The sequence below is a fragment of the Phalacrocorax aristotelis genome, chromosome 2, assembly GCF_949628215.1.
Source record: "Phalacrocorax aristotelis chromosome 2, bGulAri2.1, whole genome shotgun sequence".
Lineage (NCBI taxonomy): Eukaryota > Metazoa > Chordata > Aves > Suliformes > Phalacrocoracidae > Phalacrocorax > Phalacrocorax aristotelis.
In genome coordinates this window covers 112,698,280-112,722,861 of record NC_134277.1, presented here as the reverse complement: position 1 = coordinate 112,722,861, position 24,582 = coordinate 112,698,280, and the positions used below count along the sequence as shown (strand labels likewise).

The following is a 24,582-nucleotide window of genomic DNA, read 5'->3' as shown; positions in this document are numbered from 1 at the left end:
AATAAAATCACTGTGAGAGGTCCAATGTTTCTGAACAACTCTCAGCCAGTTCAGAGTGTGCTCACAGGCTTCGTAGAAACTTGTGAGGAAATATATTTCTTTCAAGGTTTGACACTTTGCATACCTGTACAGGACTATATATAATCTATTGTAATTACTGTGGTGTTTCTATCAACCAGTATAACTCAGGATCAACAGTGTTCTGATGATTACAATTTTTGGAAGTTATTACTATTTTGATAGTGTAAGATCTCTTTTACTTAGCTGTGTTAAGATGTGTCATAGAATCTTAATCAGGAAATGGTTTTATTTCAGTGGAACTTTCTGAGCCTGGAGATTTTTCTGGTTCCAGGTTGGGAAGACATAGCCTAACATGAATCATACCGCTGGAGCACAGCATGAAAAAGACAGATATATATTTTAACTCATGTTGGAATAGTTGCTTAGTGATCATAACTCCTATGTAGGTGTGGGAGACCCAGATTTAAGTCTGTGCTCTGGCATTTGACTGTGACATCAGTGAGGATCTTCACAGACAGGCTTTTCTATTCTTTTTGTGGGTTTTTGTTTGGTTTTGATCAGTAGGATTTTTCTTCATGGTTGAAGAATCTGCTAAACTTCCATTAAACAACAACAAAAAAAGTGACAGTTTGGAACCCCTCAATGTACTTAGAGAAAATCTAGAGCAGTCACTTTTTACCACCTGTAGCTTCAGTTTTCCCTAGAAACTCAACAATGTGCTTAAATACTGTCACATGTTTAGGAGATACAGTCAGTCGTGGACGTTTCCAGGAGCCATAGCACTCAGTGGGGTGGTTCTTATGTTGATAACTGAGAACTGCTATAGGCTTTTTTCCTTTAATGTTACCTTTTCTGAATTCTGCGGACTAGATGAAGATTATTTTACAAAGTACTGCATTGAACACTTTAATATAAGCACTTTACATAACACATCACTTAAGCTGTTTTTCTTTTTAACTTCTGCAGAGACAGCTATTACTGAAGTAATTTCTCAGTTATGTAAGATAGTTGTCCCAGTAATAATTTTAAGGCACTGTGCAGCTGATGCCCACTTTACTGTGTCTGAGAGATGTCATCTTCATTCAGCCCTAGCTCAGGAGAAAACCTTTGCAAGCAACTTTCTAACTACGAAAGCAACTTTTTGGAATTAGGTCTGTGAGTGTCACAGGGAACCAACAAAACCAAAGCACAATTAAAGTTAATATTTATTTTAAAACCTTGGAGGTTGAAAATGCTAAATGGATATTACCCAACATTACTACCTCCTGTTGATAGTGACAGCAAAGCACATAGATTGAAGACCACATATGAAGTTCATGAAGTGTGTTTAATTTATTTTTACTTTAAGAATTGTTTTTAGAATTGCCTATGTAAATATAGGCCAGTAAGGGATTTATGGGAATTAGCCTAGCATTTTCATTTGGGGATTTGGAAAATGTTGGGGTATGGCTGTTTTATTTATTAAAAAGCATTTGAAACGAGCACATGCCATTTAGAGCAAAAATGCATTGAAATTGCATAGGGCCCAGGAGCCCAAGACAAGTTGAAATACACACTTGACAAATGAAAAACTGGCTTCTGCAGCAGACATGCAGCAACAACAGACGTGAATTGGGGTGAGTTTTGGGGAGTTGAATGTTACCCACATTACAAACTTTACATGACCTCAAAAAGGCATGAACATAAAAAGCCTTAAAATGTTCTTCAAGTTGTTGTCCGGTATCTAGCATAAGGTTATCCAGGCAGGGAAATGGCATGGAAATAACCCCTTAAGAATAATATTCCTCAGCAGCTTCTGTTCTCTTTTCAATCATAGATGAACATACTGCTGTGCTTGTGGGTTGAATCACTGGCAGATCCATTGCTGAATGTGCACTTCAGCCTTATTCACCTGTACCTTCCTTTGTCATATAGCAGGCTTGGAGTCTTGAAGTGCAGATGGTAATTTTGAGTTGGGAGTAGGGGTGAAGCCTTAGGTATTGCATATGTTCAGAAGTTCAGAAGACGACTGTCTGGGCTTGGCATAGCTGTATGGCCAAGGTTGCTTCAAGGGGAATCAGGGAACATAAACTGCATGCATTGCCTGCTGCTTTTCAAATTCTTTCTCTGATTTCTACAGGGAAACAGATGCAGTCTTTGGTCATCTTAAATCTTATTTTGGAAGATACCTGTTATGTCTCAGTGACAAATGGAAGTGGAAAGCGGTTGTAAACTCATTCTGGCATCAGCCAGGAACTACTTTGGAGGTTTTGGTTGTGTGCAACAGGTTGCAGTTTAGGCTGCAACATGGAAGCCTGTATTTTGAAAGTTATTGCTTGGCTGTCAGTTCTGTTGCATTCATTGCAGAAATGGGGTCAGTTTCTGATGTGTAGCCCAAACTCAATGACTTTGTAATGAGAACCATACATATTTCTGAAGATCTCAATTTCAAAATGAATATAAACTGGTGGCTTCTGAATTGGTCCACAGTAAATCTGCCTCCGTGAAGTAGTGTCTGACAGGCTTGTTTGCTTCAAATCAGTAGTCATAGTGGGTGGATCGCAGGAGTTTTGCAAACCACAGTTGAGGAACCACTCACTCACTGTGAGTGAGAAACCGCACTTTTCCAGAACTGGCTCTGTTAAAGTTTTCACAAACTGCAGAGTGCCATGCTAGATTTGCAGCAGTGAAAAATGAATTCTGGCTTGTATGCCAGAATTAGATGATGAGTATTTCTGGACTTTTGGGAGCAGAACTGCATAAAAATCAGATCTGTATGCTTGAAACGGGCATCGAGCAAATACGTGACACTCATCAGCAGCCCCATTCACATGATTTCAGTGCCTTGACTTTGCACAGTGGTCTGGCAATAAAAGAAAGAATTGGCCCATTATAGTAGTCTGGTAGAGCTGTGTACTCTGGAATTTAACCTTTAAAAATATATTGCTTACGTGCCACCTCCTATGCTCTTACCAACTCCTTTTCTCTGTTCATGTCTGCTCCTTATCACCATATTCTACAAATCATTTGTGCCTTCCTCTGCCACCCCCATCCTTCGGGCAGCTGTGACTGAGCTGAGAAGAGAGCTGAGACCAAAGGATGCTAGCTCTGATTTAGGATATCCTGTGGTGCCATGGGACACTCTATTGCCCTTACAGTTTGGAGATCTATATGCATGTTTTGAGAAAGCCCCAGAGCCTCTGACGAAGCTTAGGGATGTAATTCCTGAGTGTCTGAGTATTATTCATAGCAAGTTGGGGTTTTGCCCTTTTTTTCTTCTTTTTCCTGAGACACATAAGATCAAAAAGGTCCCATGCATGTGCTAACACACGTGCCAGCAAAGCATGTGTTTATGAGTAAGTACTGTAAGCAAGTGAGGCTCAAGTCTTACTTTGCACTGAGTGCAGCCACACTGAACACTTGATAGAAGCAGCAGGCAGTGCTAGCGGAAAATGAGATACTGCGGCCAGATCTGGATTTCAGACCAGATGGACGTTATTCATAATATTATTTGGGTGTGAATGGTTTTTACTAGAGTGTGAAGTAAACTGATGAAGATTTTTTGTTTGTTTGTTTTTCAAGCTAAAAAGGATTAGTAATACTGGCACTATTTATACAAACACAAGCTCAAAACTTGAATACAGCCAATTTTGGGCATCCTATGAAAGCAACTACAAAAAGCACCTGTCGACGCAATAATTGCAAGTAAATGAGGTGTTAACACAAGTCAGCATGAACACATCAATATCAGCATTTTGTAGAAATGTAGTTACACTTATAGTTTTCTGGAAATGGGAACTGCAGTTTTTGGACACAGCAGTTGAAATTTTAGTTCCTTGGTAATAAGTAGAGTGTGTTTTGCCTACTCAGCCTGCCTTTGAAAACTCATCTGGAAAATTTTTTGTTGTGTGGACAAAGTGCCATTAAGTAGTATGCTAGAGGTACTGGCTCTTTTCTAAATCTTTTGAACACTTCATGGGGAGAGGATGTAGAATCCTGTTTCACATGTGTCTGCTTCCCTTATTAATAGATATGGAATAAAAGTTGTATGCAAAGACTTAGGAAACAGTTGCTGCTTTATTCAAATCCTGCAGTTAAATGCAGTGTTATTACATACCGTGGGCTAACCTGTGTTTTGTCCATGCTGACATGCTAATTTTAGCCCTAGTTTTATGTGCACTTCTAATGCACATAAACACATATGCAGTGTATTCTGTGCTATTAGTACATATTTTAAGATGAGCTTGAAAGTTCCTACTCCCTACTTATTGTGCAAATTATCCACATGGTTCCTATTGATGAAAGCTCAGTGTATGAGCAGGATGCTGGCCATACTCACATCATTTGTACAATGCGATATACGTTCCCCTGTGCAGAAACTGAAGTGGTCTATTAAAGCATTCAAGTTCTTACTCCATATTGAGAGCAGAGGATTCCTCCTTAATCCTCATATGGCTGCTGTCTCTGCTGGAGTGTTAATAGATAGTCTAATTTGTGAACTAAATTACTAATTGTATTATGAGTCTAAACCTTATTAAGCCTTTTGTGTAGAATTAGATCACAGAGCTTTGGGAAGCTGAATACTGGTTGGGTTCTGTCTTTTTAATGACAGGAGCGAGTTTTACTGGCGTCTCTTCAGAGCTGCGTAGCTCTGCAACTGATTTCTTTTGCTGCCCTCTACAGTATCGACAGAATCGTAAGTTTGAAAAGCAGGGTGACTGAGAGTAGTAGAAGATTTCCAAGCAGAGTCTCAGTTATCTGAAAGCAGTAAGAGTCTGTGTTTAGCGGAGGTGAGGCCATGATTGGGAATACAAAAGGGTTACTCTGATATTGTGTACACACACTGTGTGGAGGTTCAGCTATGTGGGAATTGTTGAAATCGCCCCAAAGCTTTAAAATGGCTGCAGTTATATAACAGGATAGTGAGTTTGCTAGAGGTGTATTCGTATAAGAATTCAGGCAGATGAACTCAACTTCAACAAATCACTTGAGTTAGGTTTTTATTTCCAAAGATGTTCACTACCCACCTAGAGATGGAGGATACTTCCCGTATCGTACAGATGTGCTACTAGATTTCATGAGTACTCCTCATCGATTTCTATGCAAATCTAGCTGGGTCAACTGAGACTATTTTCAGAGGTGGTTCATGGTCCCCACTCTCACTTTGCACTGGAGTCAGCCTGGTAATGCAGCCCGGTCAGAGATGGAGCTGATTGCCTCCAGCGGTGGATCAGTAATAAACAAACAAAGAGGGACTTAATGGATTTTGACATCACTTGCAATAAATTTTTATGTTGATATGGAAGATGGCTGTGAACTATTGCACCCATAGTAATTTATTTTCTCTAAGAGGAAAATATTCACAGCTGCTCCTGTAGATATACGTTTTCCTGTGTATACACGAGATAGAATTGCAATGATATCAAGTTTTACTCTATACACTTCATACACAACAGCACTCTAAGCTGTTGTGAGAAACTGTTCTTATTTTACACCTGAAGCTATCAGGGCGCTCTATGAACTTAATGGCTTTGCTTTTTGCTGTTTTAAATTAATGCCATTTGAAACGCATAGATGATACATTAAAATAATAGGATATATAGCTTGTGTCACATCATCTTGTATTTTTAAAGACCTTTTTCTATTTCTGCATCACATTTAGTAACATACTTTGTAGAATATACTAATAAAAAAATTCATGTCTATCCTGAGAGAGAAAATTCAGAGGCTTCTTCATTGTTCTGTTCCATGTGAATTGGTTCTTTCAACCTACACACTGTGTATTTATTATGTAACTGAGTAGAGCAGCCAAAAGTAATTGCCAAGAGCTAATTGTCTTCAGGTGTAGCTGTAGAAGCCTGTATTTGTTAGGGGTTTCTGTGTAGCTCCTATATTGATTATCATGCTTATTAAAGTATTTTGGTAGGTGAATAGTTATCGGGAGAGTTTTTGTACATGTTGCAAAAAAAAAAAAAAATCTAGCATTTACTTACTCAAATGCAGTATATCTTGAGACCAAAGCTTAAGAGCACTACTGCATTCTAAATTTCTGCTGAAGGGGGGGCAGTCATGCTGAAACTCACAATTTACCTTATCTACCTTTTAATAACAGATGCAACTCACACTGGTTTAGATTTGCAGATGAAATAATTTTGGGATCCAAGAACGACAGAACTTCAGAGCTTTTTGCATACTTTGTCAGAGGTGTGGCTAGGAATGTAATGGTTGCACCAAATCAGGCTATTTCTTCTGTAGAAGAGAATAGTGCAGGTCATTGAGGCACATACTTTTGTTGGAAAGGCTGAACTAATGTTACAAACCTTACAGTCCTAACGTGATGTCCTGGGAGGGACTAAAGCAATATGCTGTGCATGTATTTAAAAAGGCAAGTGAATTACTGTATGCCCATCCTGAGAGCTCTAGTCTCTTGCAAAAAGGATTACACACAGACACCTGCCCCCCAAGCCCATCCTTGCTTTCTGTCAGGTAAAGCACAGGTGGATATTATTGAGGAAACTGGTTATCTTGCTGTTCCCTTGCATTGACACTGGTTCGTAGGTTGACCAGGCAGATGCTGTTCCTGATTGTCTTAGGTGTGTATTGTGACTGGGCTGTCAGGACCTTCTATAACCACATACCTGCCTGCTTGTTGTCTTTTCCTCCATCTCTAGACTCAGTGCTTAAAAAGTACTTTATGAAGTGTGTCTTTCTGCTCTGATTTTTGTTTAATAGTCTTGGTAATTTTCTTAGCCTGACCGGGGTTTTGTTTATTTGTGGGGTTTTGTTTATTTGTGGGGTTTTGTTTATTTGTGGGGTTTTGTTTGGTTTTGTTTTTTTCCTTAGGATGAGAAGTAGTAACTGATTCTTATGGTTGTTTTTGTGCTCTTTTTTGTACAAGAGGCCAGGGTCCCATAGGAAATGGGAAGAGCAAACTAGAAGGGTCCATGTTATTTCACATCGCTGTTAAAGTGTCTCTTACAGGAGGTAGTACAACAGAAAACAGAGCACTTAGTCATACTTTGTATCTTTCAGGGGTGGTAGTACTGTGTATAACAGCTTCCTTTTCAACTGCAACTGCTGATTTAAACAAATAATTAGATGGCCTGTTAATTGATTTTGAAGAACTTCTATGCTTGAATATATTATTATACTATTCCTGGATTTGGAGAATGAAGTATGGATCTTGTGTCTTCACATGGTAGCATTTTGGATTTTGATATTCTCTTTGGTGCTCTTCAAAGCATTTCAGACATGGTGCCTGCTCTGATGATAACCTGATAACTAGGTGCAAAAAAGTACCTCCACTGAAGTTTTTGTGGCTGTTTTTCAACTTTTTGAGGCTGGAAGGGAAGTAGGTTCCAGCAAATAGCAAGGGGCCATGAGAGCTACAGGTATGGAATAGCTGGGGAGTTTGGTGGTCACAAGGGTCTCTTGTGTATTTCTACATCAGTGCTCCATGTGATGATTTTACCTACTTAATGAACTGTGATAGAAATAACATTTCAGAATGAGTTTTAGTAAATATGCCCTTTGAACCGTGAACACAAGTGGCCGATGATGTTGGGAGAATGCATGAGAGGTAGGGCACCTCCATAACAAGCAGTCACAGTTTTAACAAAACTTACCCTGAGCTCAATAACCATATACCCATCTGGATTACACCCTGATCTACAACTGGTCCACGTCATTAATCTCAATCAGGATGGTCCCACTTTGATACCGTAGAGCCTGGACTTAAGTTTTGAGATCTTCCTTGGGCAAAACTTGCTCTATCTACAACCTATTCTGTCTTTTTACAGAGGATCCTCTGCACCAAAGGGTAATTCTTCCTCCTACTGCTCCACAGCAAAAATTTATGTTATATTCCTTCCTTCCCTCTTTTGAAACCTGCCTCCTTTCTACACCTGTTGTTTCAGTGGCGGGAGCAGCGCAGTTGTCTGGTTTGGGTTGTAAATATCTTGGGTGAGGGAGACTTATGGGTGCTTAAAGAGCAAATTATCTGTCCCGTTAGGTTGTGCCCATCCACTGGGCGATGGCATACCAGTGATTCATGTTAGGAATGAATGGTTGGGCCTTTGAATAAAGTTGTGTGGGGTCTTTTTTTTTCCTGTAAATAAAGTTTTGTGATTATGAGGGAGGGGATAGGAGGACAGTTGTGAGATAACTACCTGCTTTATAGTGCTAATTGTGGTATATATTACATATTAATGGGAAACTTTCTGTTGCCAGTGGGAGGTACAGGAGAAAGCTGTTTCAGAAGAAGAGAACAATGGAGAAATCTGGCCGTACTCTTGTGTGTGGCAGCATGGGAATTGGTATTGTTGTTTGAAGCTGGGAGGGCTACTCTGACAAACCTTGAAGCATTGCATCTTTGCCATAGAAGAAGCTAGTGCTGTACTAGCTCAGGGGGAACTAAGCTTTGAGCTAGGGAATTTGTTCTAGAAGTTTTCCAGGGATTACTACCACTGTCACTGCGTGAAATGTAGGGACAGTTTGTGCATGGACATGGAGCGTTATAAAAGCATTGCAAACTAAGAGCTTTTCAAGGTACATTTAGTTGCAGTGCTTTTCTGCTTAGATTTGCTTATGGTCTCCTATATTGCATTTATGCTGTGGGAGTTTGAGAGCTGTGGCCTTGGTGTTTATTCCTAAAGGAGGGAACACTTATATTTAAAAAAAAAAAAAGGAGGAAAAAAGCATAACTGTGTGGTTGTTATGTTAAATGAATTTTAAAGCTGTGAGAAGAGGCATTCAGAGATGAGAATGCTTGGGGGAAGAAATGAAAGGACATTGAAGCTGTTTCCCCTTGAGGGCTTTAGGCAGGATTGAGAAGAAGTGGTGCATACTGAAGCCTTGTTTATAGTCTTTCACTTACTGTTAATAAAACAGGGATGTTCTAAAAGGCTCCCATAATTAAAATGCAGTCCTTGAGTATAATGCATTTTCAGAGTGGTCTAAAGCCCTGCTGCCTCTCAGATTGCTTAAATCATTATTTATAAAAAATGCTGCAGTGGACTTAGTGTTTTGAAGCCGTTTTCAATCAGAATGATGTTAGAAATGTTAGGTATTGAATAAATGAAAATAGAACTTATGGGGAAGCTGATAAGTGTACAAATTGACTGGTTAGTAACTAATTACCAGTACAGAGATTGTTTTTTGCCTTCTCTATTTTGTCTTAATTGGCTGAATATTAATAAATCTGGTTTATTTCTGGAAAACAGCAAATTTTAATGGTCTGGCAGAAATTCATAATAAAAAAAGCTAAAGAATTAGCATAATAAATAATTATTGCTTCCAGGGTTTTTATTGTTAAGATAATAAAATGTTAAAAAGCAAACCACTTGAGTAGAAAGTAATTGCACTGACAAGCACCACACAGCTAGCATTCACAATAAAGTAAACCTTCCCTCAATGTCAACCTGATTTGCTATCCACATAAATGCTTCCTCACATTATGGAAATGTGCTTTTTCTATCAACAGAAAAGGATAAAACTCTAGGCATCTAATTAATCTTGTCCGACATTTGATTTCATACTCAGGTTAAAACATGAGGCAGGTGGGTCTGTTTCCTCCTCGCCCCCATCTATGTGCGTGACCACAGGCAAATCTCTCCATTAATGTCAAGCTTCATCTGTGTGTCTGCCACATGTCAGTCATTAATGCATTAGTGTTGCTTGTATTTGATTCATATGCACCCGTTTTCTTGTCTGGAGGGCTTGGTAAACAGGGAACTGCTTCAGCTATACATCACAAGCATTTCACCTTGACCCTCCCTGTAAAGGAAGAGGGACTCTACTGTATAGGAGAAGGATTGGAAGTGGTAATTTGTAGCACAGGGAATTTCTGAGCTGGTATGATCAAGTGGAACAAAGACGCAAAACTGCTTTGGCTTTGACATTTTCATTGATTAAGAATGCTCTTGTTAAAGACTGAGAACTTTTAATAATGCCTAACTGTATCACCTGCAGTAGCTGAGACTTGTTGATGGCAGGACTGTTTTTCTAAAGTGCACAGAAAAACTCTACAAAACTAGTTAGATGCATTATGGGTATTTTATTTTCTGAAATTCTAGTTAATGGTTTCTGCCAGAGGCAGCGTGCAGCACTTGAAAATGTGGTGGTTTGACCTGGTATGCTAAAACGTGTGTAACTCCATTGTATTTTTACATACTTAGGCAGTACAAGCATTTAAAAAAACCACAGTTAAGAACTAAGAGCTAAGTAGTAGACTCTGCTTGTTCTTAAAAACAACCCAGTGATAACCTTAAGCGGTTTCATAATTAAAAGAAAGTTAGCGAACTGAAAAATATCTTCATGAACATAGTTTATGTATTAAAATATTTCCTGTAGTGGTTGCATGCAAAATCCCGTGGTGTTGGGAAATAAATAGTTGCTTATGAAGTCAAAAAGTAATGAGAAGCATTGGGTTTGTTTTGCTGACTAAATGCGAAAGGTAAAAGCATCGCTGGTGAAGAACATCTGATTTTACTTTTGTTTGTATTTTTAAAAGTTCTAAACTTTTGTTTCTCGTGCCTGTCTACTACATAGTAAGTGTGTAAGTCTAAGTGAAATTGTTTTTCTCTGCATAAAGAGCTGATGCTGTTTGGAAGAAGTGGTGTGCAGCAGCTCCTAGCCATAGCTGTATAGCAATCCATTCTGTAAATTGCTTATTAAAGGGGCTGAATAATCCTTTAGCAAAAAAAGGTGTACTAGATCAAACAAAAAGGCATACATATACAACTTCGATGCTTACGCCAAATTGGTTATATATGAATGGTATGTTGCCAGAAGTTAATGGGCAAGAATTGTGAGAGATATTCTCATTGTGATGAGCACTGCATTGAGTAGATGGGTACTTCACCTGTCACCTGCTTTTGAACAGTGACAGGCAGAATCTGATGCCAGAGGAATTAGTGTATAGGCATAAAAAGAGAGAGGTTTACTCATGATTCATTTTTGGTGACTGTGGCTTTCACTCTGCTGTGTGTTGTTTGGTTTGACTGCCTTCCAGTAATCTGGAAAGGCAGCCTCACCAAGTTGAGGTAGAAGAGGGAGCCAGGAAATGCCACTACCTGCTAAATCAGCCTTGACTATGAGGCCCTTGCTGCCAGTTTTATCCTGGATATTTCTTGACAGACTTTGCCTTCAAGAAGTGGGACTAGAAACCAAGAGGAGGAGTAACACAGCTTTAGTCCACACTTGCTAATTTTCTCCACCTCAAAGAATGAATATTGCTGTTCTAACAGCTTTAAAGAAACTGTGAAATGTAGATGTGGAGTTGGAGAAATGCCTTCCTGCTCAATACCCAACGTAGGTAAAAGGAGCAGATTTTGTTAAATGCAAAGCATTACAACCAATCTCTTATGTGCTGCATTTTCTTTTCAGTTGCTTTTGGAAGGGATTAGAGTCATAGAACAATTAAAGTAGGAAGAAGCTTCTGTCCAGCCCAACCCGCTGCTCAGCCTTGTCGAGTTGAGTTTTGAGTATCTTTAAGGATGGAGGGAGCTTCTGCAACCTCTCTGCATTATGTGAACTTGTAAAACGTGAGCTTTAAAAATTTTCAGTATGTTAGCACAATGTTTTTATACAAGAGGAAGTTAATTGAGAGATGATTTTCTGGGGTATATTAAAATATTAAAGGTAAAAGCTAAAGGATTTTTTTAGGCTTCTGAATGCACTGTGTTTGAAATGCATCTGTCAGGAGGGTCTTTCCAAATACCGTTTTATAGTGTTGACAAATATTTGTAAGGGTGCTAGTAATGTAAACTCCTGTTGCTTTCTGTCTCGTTCAGAATTAATATAGTTGTACCAGTGACAACTTCTGATTGTTATTTTTCAAATGATAAAATGATAGCTTATAATCAAGTAAGAGATTGTCATTCCAGAAAACATTTTAATTTGGTCTTCAAATTCACATAGCTTAAAGGCATACACTTAACTACTTTCATAGCAGAAGTTTTCATTGTATGGTACCAGCATTCTTGTCTAATAACAGAGAATACTGGAGCTCTTCCTAATGAAGACGCTTTTTTCAATTCACAGCTTAAGCAAAGAGAAAATTCACATCGATACTAAACAGAAAACAAATTGCAGAACCTCCAAAATGAGAAAAATGTATTAAAAAAATCCTTGCAGAGGGAAATCAGTAGTTGAAGGATAGGAACTACAGGTTTTTGAGTATTGTCCCGGATAACACTGGCAGGGAAAGAAGTGTTGTTACTCATAACTTTGAGACTCCATGGGGAATTTTAAAACAATGGAAGGAAGGAGAAGCGATGCCTCTAGAGAAGTCTGTGGAAAGGAACAACAAACACAAACATGTTTTCCTGTTTTAGGGGAATTAGAGGCTATTATGCTGTGTCCAAAGATTTTTTTCCCATACTTTTTTTCCTAATTAATTTAACTGTTGCTGACTTTCATCTCAGTTGATTTCTATTCATTCCAAGTGCTATAGAAACCTAAATCTTTCTTTTTGTTTGGAGACAAAATTAAGAAAGACTCAGAGAAGTGGGCCTGACTAGACGTGCTTTGGATCCCAGGCATGCTGGTAGTCACAGGAGTATTGGTTCATTTGAAACTTGGATAATTTGAGTCTCTGCTGCTGTCGTCTTTATTTAACCTTTTAGCAATAAATTTTGTTCTTGCAAGAAATGTGCTAAGTAATGGGATGACACATGCTGGTCAGTTCCAGGGGATTAAAGTTCATGTTTTCAGAGAATTCTAGAGTTTATAGTCACAGTAAAAACATCTTGCTAGCAATCACTGAACAGTGAAAAGGTTATGGGTTATTCCATGTTTAAATTAATTGCCATGTCAGACTTCTAATTAGGAGTTGGTGTATTATAGCTGAGATGTCACAAATGACGAAAATAAATTTGTATCTTCTTTCTTTCTGTGTTTCAGGAATCTCAACATGCTCTGTAGAATCGAGGCCAACTGTATGAGGTTTAATGAGGCCAAGTGCTGGGTCCTGCACTTGGGTCACAACAACCCCATGCAACACTACAGGCTTGGGGAAGAGTGGCTGCAAAGCTGCCCAGTGGAGAAGGACCTGGGGGTGCTGTTTGACAGCCGGCTGAACATGAGCCAGCCGTGTGCCCAGGTGGCCAAGAAGGCCAGCAGCATCCTGGCTTGTATCAGGAATAGTGTGGCCAGCAGGAGCAGGGATGTAATCATGCCCCTGTACTCAGCACTGGTGAGGGCACACCTTGAGTACTGTGTTCAGTTTTGGGCCCCTCACTACAAGGAGGACATTGAGGTGCTGGAGCATGTCCAAACAGAAGGGCAACGAAGCTGGTGAAGGGTCTGGAGAGCAAGTCTTATGAGGAGGGGCTGAGGGAGCTGGGGTTGTTTAGTCTGGAAAAGAGGAGGCTGAGGGGAGATCTTATTGCTCTGTACAACTACCTGAAAGGAGGTTGTAGTGAGGTGGGTGTTGGTCTCTTCTCCCAAGTAACAAGTAATAGGACAAGAGGAAACAGCTTCAAGCTGCATCAGGGGAGGTTTAGATTGGATATTAGGAAAAATTTCTTCACTGAAAGAGTGGTCAGGCATTGGAAGAGGCTGCCCAGAGAGGTAGTGGAGTCACCACCCCTGGAGGTATTTAAAAGATGTGTAGATGTGGTATTTCAAGGCATGGTTTAGGAGACATGGTAGTGTTGGGTTGATGGTTGGGCTCAATGATCCTAGAGGTCTTTTCCAACCTGAATGATTCTATGATCCTGTGACACCCGAGAATCTAGATTCCAGATCCAATTCTTAGGCTGTTTAATGTACATAGCAGGTTTTTTTCTTTTAAAGTTCTTTAAAACATTGCAAAGATGTTCCTTGTTCTTTTTATTTAGTTACTGCTGGCTTAGCTAACAGCACGCTGATTTTGTCTTATGGGGATAAAATGCAGAAGTAGCACGCTTCTGAATTTAGTCAAGTTGCTGCTATTAACATTTGAGTCTGCGTGTACATGCGTATGGGCACACAAGTGCCAATTTTAAGAACTGTCAGGTCAAAGCAAGACAAAAATAAGTAGTTTTAAAATATCCGCTTTACACTTGCAGATCAAGAAAATTGTGAATATTGGAATTGGTGTACATGGAAGATATCTGTGAGCGTTTCCCCAGAGCTAGCGTATTTGACTCAGGCCAGCAGGGAGATAGAGAGAAACCTCCTATATGTAGATCCTCTTTCTTTCATTCGCAGTCTCATTATTTGACACTTCCAGAACTCAACGTGCTACTTTTAGCCTTTCTTTTTTTTTTCCAGCGTTAACATACTTTTTCAGCATTAACATTAATGTCCTTCTCGCTCTAGTAGTAATTGTGGCTGTTTGGTGGAGTATTGCTTTCTGTTGGGAGGCAGGGATTGTGAACAGCAGCTAATGCTGCTACAACTTGAAGCTTAAAGCCACTGTAAAATTAGCCAGAACTTGATTATGCCACAGACTCTTACTTGTTTTAAGAGTGAAATTTATCTTTCTGTGGGAGAAATAGAGTAGGCATTGTATGGTGGTCTGCATTTCCATTTACTGTTCTTTTGGTTTCATGTCAGTAGTTGACAACCCCAACGTCTTCACAGAAGTGTTTGTGCAGTGGGTTTTGTGTGTGGTAACAGCCCCGGGTTTTTGGTGCCTGGGGGAGAAGGGAGCTTTGGGCTGGGGAAGACTTGGCTATTATCAGCAGAGATGCATGAATTTCCAAGCATTGCCAACAACAGTTCCACATATTTTTGGCTATAATTACCTTATTTTACAATATTTTAAATGAATTTGAGATAGTGCTGTGCTACATCAGAGGCACCATATTTGAAACATGGAGAAACTATTGAAAATTAAATGCTGTAAGGGAGAAGCTGTCAGAACATCTAATGTAGATTTCGTGAGGAAGACAGGCCTCGTTTTTAGAGAGGAATTGTAGCAGCAGGATTGTGAGAAGGTAGTATAGGAGTGGCATTTATGAAACCAGCAAGCAGAAGTTACACAATTGAGAAATTCAACTTTGATATTTCATTGCATGGTTGAAAACCCACCTGATTCTGATGAGCAGAATGCAATCCTAGCCTTCTGCTAGGTCAGCACCATCACAGTTTAAGCTAATGGGAGTAAAGGAGTGTTTCTAGATGGCATAGTTGGAAAGGAAGGCTTGAAACCATGAGCCGTGTGCTAACTGCTGCAGTGGTGCTTAGCTGACACTCTTTCTTATATGGATGCTGATCTTTAGTATAACGCTGTGGGCACCAGTATAGCTGCCAATTTTCAGGTCACTAAGTGCAGAAGCAGGCACTGCACTAGTTTACTGTGGATAAGAATAAAAAATACTGGTAGGCTGTGGCAGGCAGGCTGCAAGTGTGCAAGTCTCCCCACTTGCCGCACACATCTCTCCCAAGTGCTGGAGATTGTAGGAACAAAGCAATGAAAATAAGGTCTTTTTTTCATGTTTCTCTGTGCTTTTTCTTAGAGTTCTAGTGACTTACCCTTTCCTTTCCCTTTGTAGTTATTACCTACAAACTTGCTTTCCAGCACATTATTATCTAGGGCCTATATTCTTAGTTTTCTTACTAGCATTAGTTCTTAAGAATGTAGTAGAACTGTCCAAATTGTGGAAAGAGAAGTTCTGTAAGAGAATCTCAGTTCCTAATTGTGTAAGGGAGAGATTGCAGGGATAATTGAGAAAGGAGACCTAGGGAATTGTGGGGAGAGAGAGAGGATATGAACAGAACTGGGAAAAGAAAACGCAGGATTGGAAGCCCCTGCATAGCAGAGAAGCAAGAAATTGTAGAGAACAGAGACAGAGAGAAGAGTGGAAAACCAAATACTGAAGTATTTATCTCATTTTTTATGTGTAGGAAAGGGAAAAATTAAATGAGAGAGAGCAGCAACAAACTCAGTGTTTTCAGTTTATTTAATAAAAATAATTAATATGTTGCAACTAAACAAATTACATGGTGTCTGAAGAGCTTTTTTCATTTTTTTGGGTACCTGCTGATGCATGCATTTTTCACTTTAGCAGGTAGATTTGCTTCTGTAACGGATGTCAAGTTAATTTTTCAAGTTTTTGTGTGAATATCAGCCATGAGAGGGTATTGCATTGTTTCTTTATTTGCAGTGGAGTTAGTAATAGTTCACACAGATAGTTTGCCCTTAAATTCTTCAAAATTACCAAACTTTTTAATTTTCCACACCCTTCTCAGTCTGGGCAACTGTTTTTAATCGAGCATGAAATTAGAATAGCTTTACTCACTTAGTTGGTGTTACCTGGCCTGTCAATACTGGCAAAACTGCACTGGGGCAAAGTTTGTGGCTAATGTGTTACTTTTACTTCCAGAGGACGTCAGAAAGGAAAGAATAGTGATTATAACTAGAAAAACAAAGCAAACAAAAACCAAATGAGTAAACAAAAAATCCCACACAGTGAGTTTAAACATAATCATTGATGCTCACTCTGCTTCTCAAGCAGGCTGCATGTTCAAAGCAAATAATTCGTATTTGGAAATAGGCTGGTAGGTCTGTATGTATGAATATGTGGGTTGTCACTGTCATTATAGAAGACATGAGAGAGAGCTCTATATATAGGTAAGATACACTATTGAACTTAAGCTAATACATTCATGTAATCATGCCTATTTTAATGAAATATAACGTATTTATATTATTAAACTGAATTGCCTCAACTATGAAAGTTCTATATATTTACTTTAGGTGTCTGTGTTCTTCAGGCAAATGTGGGGAATTGCTTTACTCTTGTATACTGTCACTTCATCAGTGAAAAATATTTCTATGGTGTATCTAAGTTTAGTGATTGAAACACAGTTTTGGATCTTATTTGGGCGATTGTACAATAAAACTTGTTTAATCAGTCTTTCATTTTTTTGTAGCTCTGTAGGGGAATTGAACTGGTGCTTTTAATATGAGTCAGTGTTGCATGTAGCATTTTATGGGTACATTTATGTGGAATTAATTATTTAAAGTAGAATTCTGCCTTCTGCAGAAAATGCCCTGTGTATTATGATTAAATTACGTTTTGATTTCAAATATTTATTAAGTACGTAGTGGAATGCCAGTGGTTCTTTGGGTTTGCTGCAAATGCACAACATAATGTATTTAAGGCTAGAAAGAGCCATTAGATCATGATCTCTTCTGACCTCCGGGACACAGATCAAGAAATGCTGCTGAACGAAGAAGTAACACTGCACCTATGCACATCAGGAGAGGACTCCTCAGGAGTTACAGTGTATTAATTCAGATGTCACTAATTCCCTTTTGAATGCACGCTGACACTGTGGATAACTATTTAGAAAATACAATTTTTTATCTTGCTTTTAGGATCTGTTTACAAAGAAATTTACTGCATGCCGTATTAAGGTGTGAATTTACATTGTACTGACAGTTCTGTACTGGCCATCAAGAGGAGGCTCTTGAAAGGCTCTGCATGTGAAACAGGACAGGTGGTTGATGCTGCCTGCAAAGCAGAGCAAATGGCCCAGCTTAAAGGTATTCAGACTGTACTATGAAAAGTATCTTCATAGTTGTTATGGTGCTTTATACTGTAAATTTCTTTTCTTGTTTGGGTGGGTTTTTTTGGTGTATCTTGTGAGGCATTTTAAATGGGTTTAAAGTTTATTTCATTATACTGTGTGGTTGTTATACTTTACGCATAATTGTCTTTGCAATAGATACAAGGGAATCTTGAGTTGGTCAAAAGATGATTATGTTTATTATTAATTCCCCCTCTCCCCTGCGTCTGCTACTGGGTGGCTTGCAGTAGCTGTTCCTGCTGCTGGAGTCTTAGTAACTTGAAGAAACAACAATAAAAAAAACAAGAGACAGTGTGAAAGATGTACAGAGTCAACAGTTTGTTGCTGTTGGTGTGAATTACATTGCCACAGCTGTTCAAACTTAGATGAGTGTGCATAAATATGACAGTTACTGTGACTGTTTAATTTTTGCTATTTTTTTCATGTTTAACCTTCAGTGATTCTTCTCCCCTCTTTGTGGTATTACACAGTCCAGTTCTCGTCTCTTGAATTCAAGTGCTGCTGCTTAGGGCTGTAACAGGCACTCTTACACTGATTTATTCTTACTTTGCACCAATGCATCTCTGAAGACTGAATTAATGAGTAAAACAGAAGCTAGGCAATGTCCTTAGTTTACTTTTTCAGAAGATCTCAAAGCAAGACTATTAACTATACCACATGATCTACCTCCTTGTGCCTAAATTGTAAACAGACCCCAGGCTTTTTGTCCCCTAATCTAGCCTAATACCAATCCATATAGTTTTGATTGTGTATTTTTTAATAGGCTCTGTAACATTTTTCCTGTTTTGTTTTCAGACACTTCCAAAATTTATGTTAATTAGTTCTCCCATCATTTCTTCTTGTGTAGTAGCTGCTTCATGGGCATAGTGCTTGTTGTATGCTTTGTTGCTGGTAAAGGAAACATACCCTTTTTTTTTTTTTTTTTCCCTGTAATTGAATAATTTTTTTCTGTTCCTTTTAAAGTTATGCAGGATGCAGTAGGAAAACCAGGTTCACTATTGGAGTTGCGTGGGTGAAGCAGAATCCCCATAGAGGTCACTGCAAATACCAGTTTCTAATGTCTAGAGAAGCAGCTTTCAATTATCTTCGCTTAGCTAGTATTTGCAACTGCACTGGTGCTTTCTGAATTTTTTTTAAATGTTGACAATAATTTAAGAAGAGAATGGTGACGTCTTGGTGCTTTTCCAGTTTTCAGGTGTTTTAGTCATATTGTTCTAGTTAAGACAGAATTCTGTGTGCATGTGAGATGTTTATCATTTTTATTAGTAGCACCCAGGGACATGGTTTAGTGGTGGACAATTGAAGTGCAGTTGGAGGACGTGATGAGACATCCAAGTAGTTAACAGCAGGGCAATTTTAAGTGTTCCTTTTTCAAGCAGCCTTGATCTCCAGTTCAGCAGTAGTATGTACTACTTCAACCTTCTTTATTTTCTGTTTTCCAGGATTTCAACTTCATATATTCCACAGCAAAAGAGGTTGCAGTTGGCAGGTGGCTGCCATATTGTAGAAAAACAGGGCTGGAATTCTAGTCTTCCGTGTGGCAAAGGCCTGTAGAATTTGAAAGGAAACTCTATCCCTCCCATCTAATTCTGTTGGATGATTTACTAGAAGGTTTATTTATTTAATTTGGAAGATACTGTGGAAGAACCGAGTACTCTTCCAGTATGCTCAGTGTACTCTCTTCTAGTTGATATCCCTATTATGTTCTACGAAACTTTATAAAATGTGTCCAGTCAGTTCTGGATAACTCTTCTTAAAAATGGCTAGGAAACAAGCCAAATAAGAGTGAGTGAGTGTATGTGTATGCACATATGTGTATAAACACATGCATGCTTTTAGCTATCTCCAAAATTAAAGGCAGACTTTTATAATAGTTTTATATTTTTTCCCCATTCATCAAGCATGTTCTATTTAGGGGAAGATTATGCAATGTAAATTTTCTCAAAGCAACTTTTATTTGAAATTTGCAGAGATTTAAAAAAGTCCTTTCAGCAAATACTACACAGTATAGATGGCTTATCTGCTATGTGTAGATTGTAGTGATCTGGGGAGAGAGCAACAAAAATTAACTTAATTTTTGTTTTAATTAAACAAGACTTATCAGTTATGAAGCTCCTTGTGCAAATAATCTTCTGCTTATGTATATTTTTACCAATCTCATTTAAAGTGTCATGCTCAATATCACTGCCTTGTAATGCAACTTCTGTGACTTACTAATTTGCCACTAACTCTTATGAGCATAATGACAGGAAGTTCTAATAAAATCAGTTGGGCTGATATTAATAATTTGCTATGGCTTTGGTACTCAGTGCTAGACTATATGAAGTTTGTTGTGCTCACTTTCTGGTACACAGCTTGCTGAGAGTATGTTTTCTATTTTCTAAAAACTGGGTCCAGACGAAACCAGCCACTTCTTTGGAAGTAAGCTGTGGAAAAGTATAGTTAGACTACTTGCAGTTGGTCTTAATTATAATTGGATTATATGTAGAGATCTCTATGCTAGAACAGTAATGTGTTTTAGAAAGATTTTATTCCTGATCTGCTTCAGAAGAAAACCTCTTTGTTATTTTTACTCTGTGTCTGAAAGTGTTGCTAGGAAAAAACAGTGTGCAAACCGCTAACTCCTCTGCACATTTCTTTTTCTGCGGAAAAGTCTGTAAAATTCTTTGTCATGAGTACTTGTGTTGACTTAAAGCGACAGAGATAGGAGTTTATTGAAACTACCCAAAGATGGGAATACCTGCAATGCAGTTAACCTAAATAAAGTGTGATGGTTCTCCATGGAACTGCTTATGAAACAGTTTTGGCATAACTGGTATTGGGTTTGTGTTTTTCCTGAAGCAGTTTGTATGACTGGGCATGTGGCCTGCGAGTCACTGCTGCGCTTTCAAAAAAGGACTGTCATAAATGTTCTAAAAACTGAAAAATAAATGCTGTCTTTACTGTATGGACCTTTATTTTATGTAAAGTTTTCATAACATGAATTTTTTTCTTTTTTTAAGTTGTGACAGCCTTAATAGAGAAGCAGCTTAATTATTGATAATTTACAAGGGTGGTACACTGGCTGGATTTCACCCATGTAAATCTGCTGCTGCCTTAGCAACAGCTACAGTGTATCATTTAGTGCTTAGGCTGTTTGTGGACTGTACAATGTCATAATTATAGAAAGAAATGTACAGATGTAGGGGCTTGAATATAAATGAGTTGTGCCTCATACAGTCTTGAATTTTTTTTAGGAGGGATGTAAGTGATGTGTATGTGTGTGTAGCTCTCAAGTTTCTTGTCCCCCAGTGTTGTAGTGTAAGGGAACAGTTGATTAGGAATACTATACTGCAACATAGAAAAAAAGAGTATGGAAGCAGATATGAAGTAAGAAAGCTGTTATTATTCATTGTGAGTGGGATGACAGTACTTCAGAACCAGACAGGTATCATGGCCAGCACTGTGTAAACAGAGCAGTAGATGCTTTTGGCCCAGGAGAAGCCTCCAGGTTGAAAGTGCAGAGAACAAAACATTGATCACAACAGCTTTATTAGAAGAACTTCTGAAAAAAACCCTCCGTACAAGTTTCTGGTTAGCTTTATCTCCTATTTATAATGCAGCAGAAATCTCTGTCTAGCAGTAACCTTCATAAAATCTCAAGTGTGTCAAGAATGACACTATTAAGTGACTGGTTGTTTACATTTGTTTACAAAGATATGTTTGTTTTGTTTTCTTACCCTGTACTTGGCTACTGTGTGTGGGTGAAATATTTTATTGTACTGTGCAATGTTTTTAACAATGGTTGCTAAATACCAATCATAGAGTATGGAACTCTGAGTAGGTACAAATTTACAAAACGTTACAAATACATCTAAGGAATATCATTCACTCTCCATCATCGCCTTCCTTTTCCATCTCCATTTGAATGAAGGATTATGCTATACACGGTTATTCTGTTTATTGTTATGCTTACTTTACCACTCTTCTGTAAGAGTAGAGCTTTGCTAACTGTCAAGCTCCTCAGCAGAGAAGCATTTCTCAGAAAGAATAACAAGAAACTTGAAATACATTAAGTATATTGAAGAAGTCTCAAAGCATTTACTATCAGTTCATGTAAGTCTTCATTTGAGTTTTTTATGCACATGGGTGGGGTGACATATTATAGTTTTATTTTGTTCCTTTCAGAAGGTAGCAATTTAGAATGCTACTGTACTCAAATGTCATTGTAGAGGAAGCATAGGTTAAAACAGATGTCATGAATTAGAAAGGAAAAAGAAAGATGTTTTTGACACCAAATGGGTTTTAGAAGTTTCTAAAGAGTTGATGTAAAATAAAAGTAATGACTATTAAGGTACTACCTTTTAATCTGGTGCTCCAGTCATAATGTGTTCAGCAGTGCTTCGCTACTGTGTTAAGCACAGCCAAGATATATGTAGAGACTTGACATAGCAAAAAAGCTTAGAAATAATATAAAGGCTGTACTGTGCCCATTTCCTTAAGCAGTACAGAACAGAAAAGGGAATTTATTATTTAAAAGTTTATGAAAAGAACAAGAAGTTTTAATGCATGAATGTGCAGGAAAAAAAAAGAAAGCCTAACTACGTGGTGGGGAAAGCTGCAGCTTTCAGAGCTAGTGGTGGCTTTTTCTAGCTTCTTAAATTAAGCTAGGAAGAAGGCTTTCTTTTCCATTAAATAGCATAATTAGCCCTACAATAACTGTCTGAGCGTCTTCAAGTCCTCTGTTTGTTTTCATGACCTGCTTGTTTACTTGTGGGAAGTATTATTAAAATGAATGACAGGCTTTGCTCACTAATGTGTGTGTGGGAAACCCACTAAAAAGTGGAGTACAAATGATGTACAGTACAATTTGGTTTGGGAATTTTGTTTTAAAATTCTATCATAAGCATTAGCTTATGTTCTTATGAACCTTAGTTCAAGGTTCTGATTTTTGGGTTTAACTTTCCCAGCAATTAGTTGCCCCATGTCAGTAATGATAAACCGTAATATATTTATTTCTCTTTTTGCTTCTTGGTAAAACAGGGGTAATTGTCAAACAAGTCCTCTGACATGGTATGAATGTTACTAACTGTATAGAATGTTTTGGATGTATTTGTTGTGCTATATCTAAATGGCACTTTTGCTGTACTGTATATTCAGTCCAAATCCATGAAATTTAATGAGACATCTGGATTTAGCCTTTGGTTTCCAATGCCTAATGAGTTGCCCACAGCCTTAATTTTAAATTGGGAATTTCTTTTGCCTGCTTCACTAAACTCCTGAATTTAGTATTAGCCCTACTTTTTTTTCCAGCACTGCATGAAACTGCAGTCTGAAGAGACTTGTGTGTTTGAAAAGTTGGCTACTTTTTTGGGGTTTTCTTTCTTTTTCTTTCAATTTTTTAAAAATTAATAATTTGGTTAATAAACTTATTCTTTCTCCTTTATATCCTTGCCTCGCTTACATTCTTAGGGAGTGTTTACCTTCATATTTTAGTTTGAATTGGGAATGTACCTCTGAAATGAGCTTCAGAATTGGCTGTGTTTGTGCACCTCGGTTCACACTGTGAAATTGTCCTGGAGCTTGCAAATTTGGATTCTTTCTGGATGAAACTAAAGCGGGAGATGCAACGCAGGAGTTGCATCACCCGCTGATGCCACAGGGTGTCCAGTCCTTGAAGACTGTGTTACAGTTCCTCTGAATTCAAGACCAGTGTGGACGATGGCTCAGCTCAGCTGTTCTGCTCTGCAGGGCCCTCCCGTCACACAGCACCAGCTCGTTCTGAAACCTTGTGGCTGTGATGATGCTCCAACCAGGGCTATGGCAGCTGTTCGTAGGAATTGTTGCTTTGTGATGTCCAGGTTCCTTTTGTCAGTTAGTGACTGTTGCAACGGAGCATAACTGTGTTTATTTTCATTCAGTCATTATCCTGTATTTGTGTTGGTACACATTTTTCATAAAGAAGAAGGATTAGACAGTGAATGCTCTGACTGCGTGGGCGAGAGCACTGTACATCACTAGGCGAGTAACAAAGTGTCAGGCTCTCTGAAAAACTTTGAAGTTCTTTCATTTCTGAATTAACCTGACCAAAGGCTTGACATTTTCATTTTCATGCATTCTAGAGTGTATCTAAGAAGCTTTCCTCAATATTCTAGTGTTTGATTAACATACATATTACTAACTCAGAAGAAAGCTTATGTAAAGCTGCGTAGGTAGTTAAACTAGAGTTGTACTCTGCAATAGATCAATTTTGTTTCCTTTAATTAAAGAAAAATACTTATCGGCAGATTCAATGGATTAACAACTATTTTGGCTTATCTGAAAAATCCTAACTTGAAAAAAAATTCCCAAACTCCTTGCATTATTCAGGTTACCTTTGCAAAATCTCTGGTGTGTGTTATAGAAAATAGAGTTGTTTGCTAACCAACTCTATAGCCCTTATTAAGCTTTTTCCATTCTGTAAAGGCAATAGCTCTGAAATACAGAAGAGATTGCATTAAATCCTTGGCTGGCAATTTTGTGTGGGATTGAGTATTGAAATGCAGCAAAGCAAATAATGAAGGCATATGTTTACCTATAATTCTTTTTACCTTGGGAGAAGGATTAAATAGGAACAGTTTGGTTGTTGTCAAATTCTTAACAGTTGCTTTCAAGCATGAAACAGTCCCCGGGCTCTCGGAGGATTTACTTAGCAGTGTGAATAGAGAGGTCTTTACTGCTAATGGAACTGAGATGGCAGGCTTAAGCAATGGGGTGCTTTATAGCCTCTTTAGCCACTTGAGAAGATGTAACATCAAATAGCTGAAATAGTCTTGGTCTCCATTGGTGTTTGGGAAGTTGCACAAAGATTGGTGAATAAATAATTCAGAGTTGTACTAACGTCTAGATGCCAGAGCGTTGCAAATATCTAAAAGCTTGATTCACAGAAGGTTTAGTACCGGGAGACATTCTGTTGTTTTGGTGTGAGCTTTGCCCCAGGGAACATTTACTGATGATTCAAAAACAAAAAAAAGAATCTGTTGGACTGAGGTTTGTACAGAAGTATTTAAGATTCAAAAATGTTCATCATAAAAAGGAATG

At 38.4% G+C, this 24,582-nt stretch overlaps 1 protein-coding gene across 9 annotated transcripts in view; it reads left to right on the top strand.

Moving 5' to 3' along the window:
• Positions 1-24,582, top strand: part of PTPRM (protein tyrosine phosphatase receptor type M) — a 495,513-nt gene that overhangs the window by 8,673 nt on the left and 462,258 nt on the right. The window lies entirely within an intron of this gene.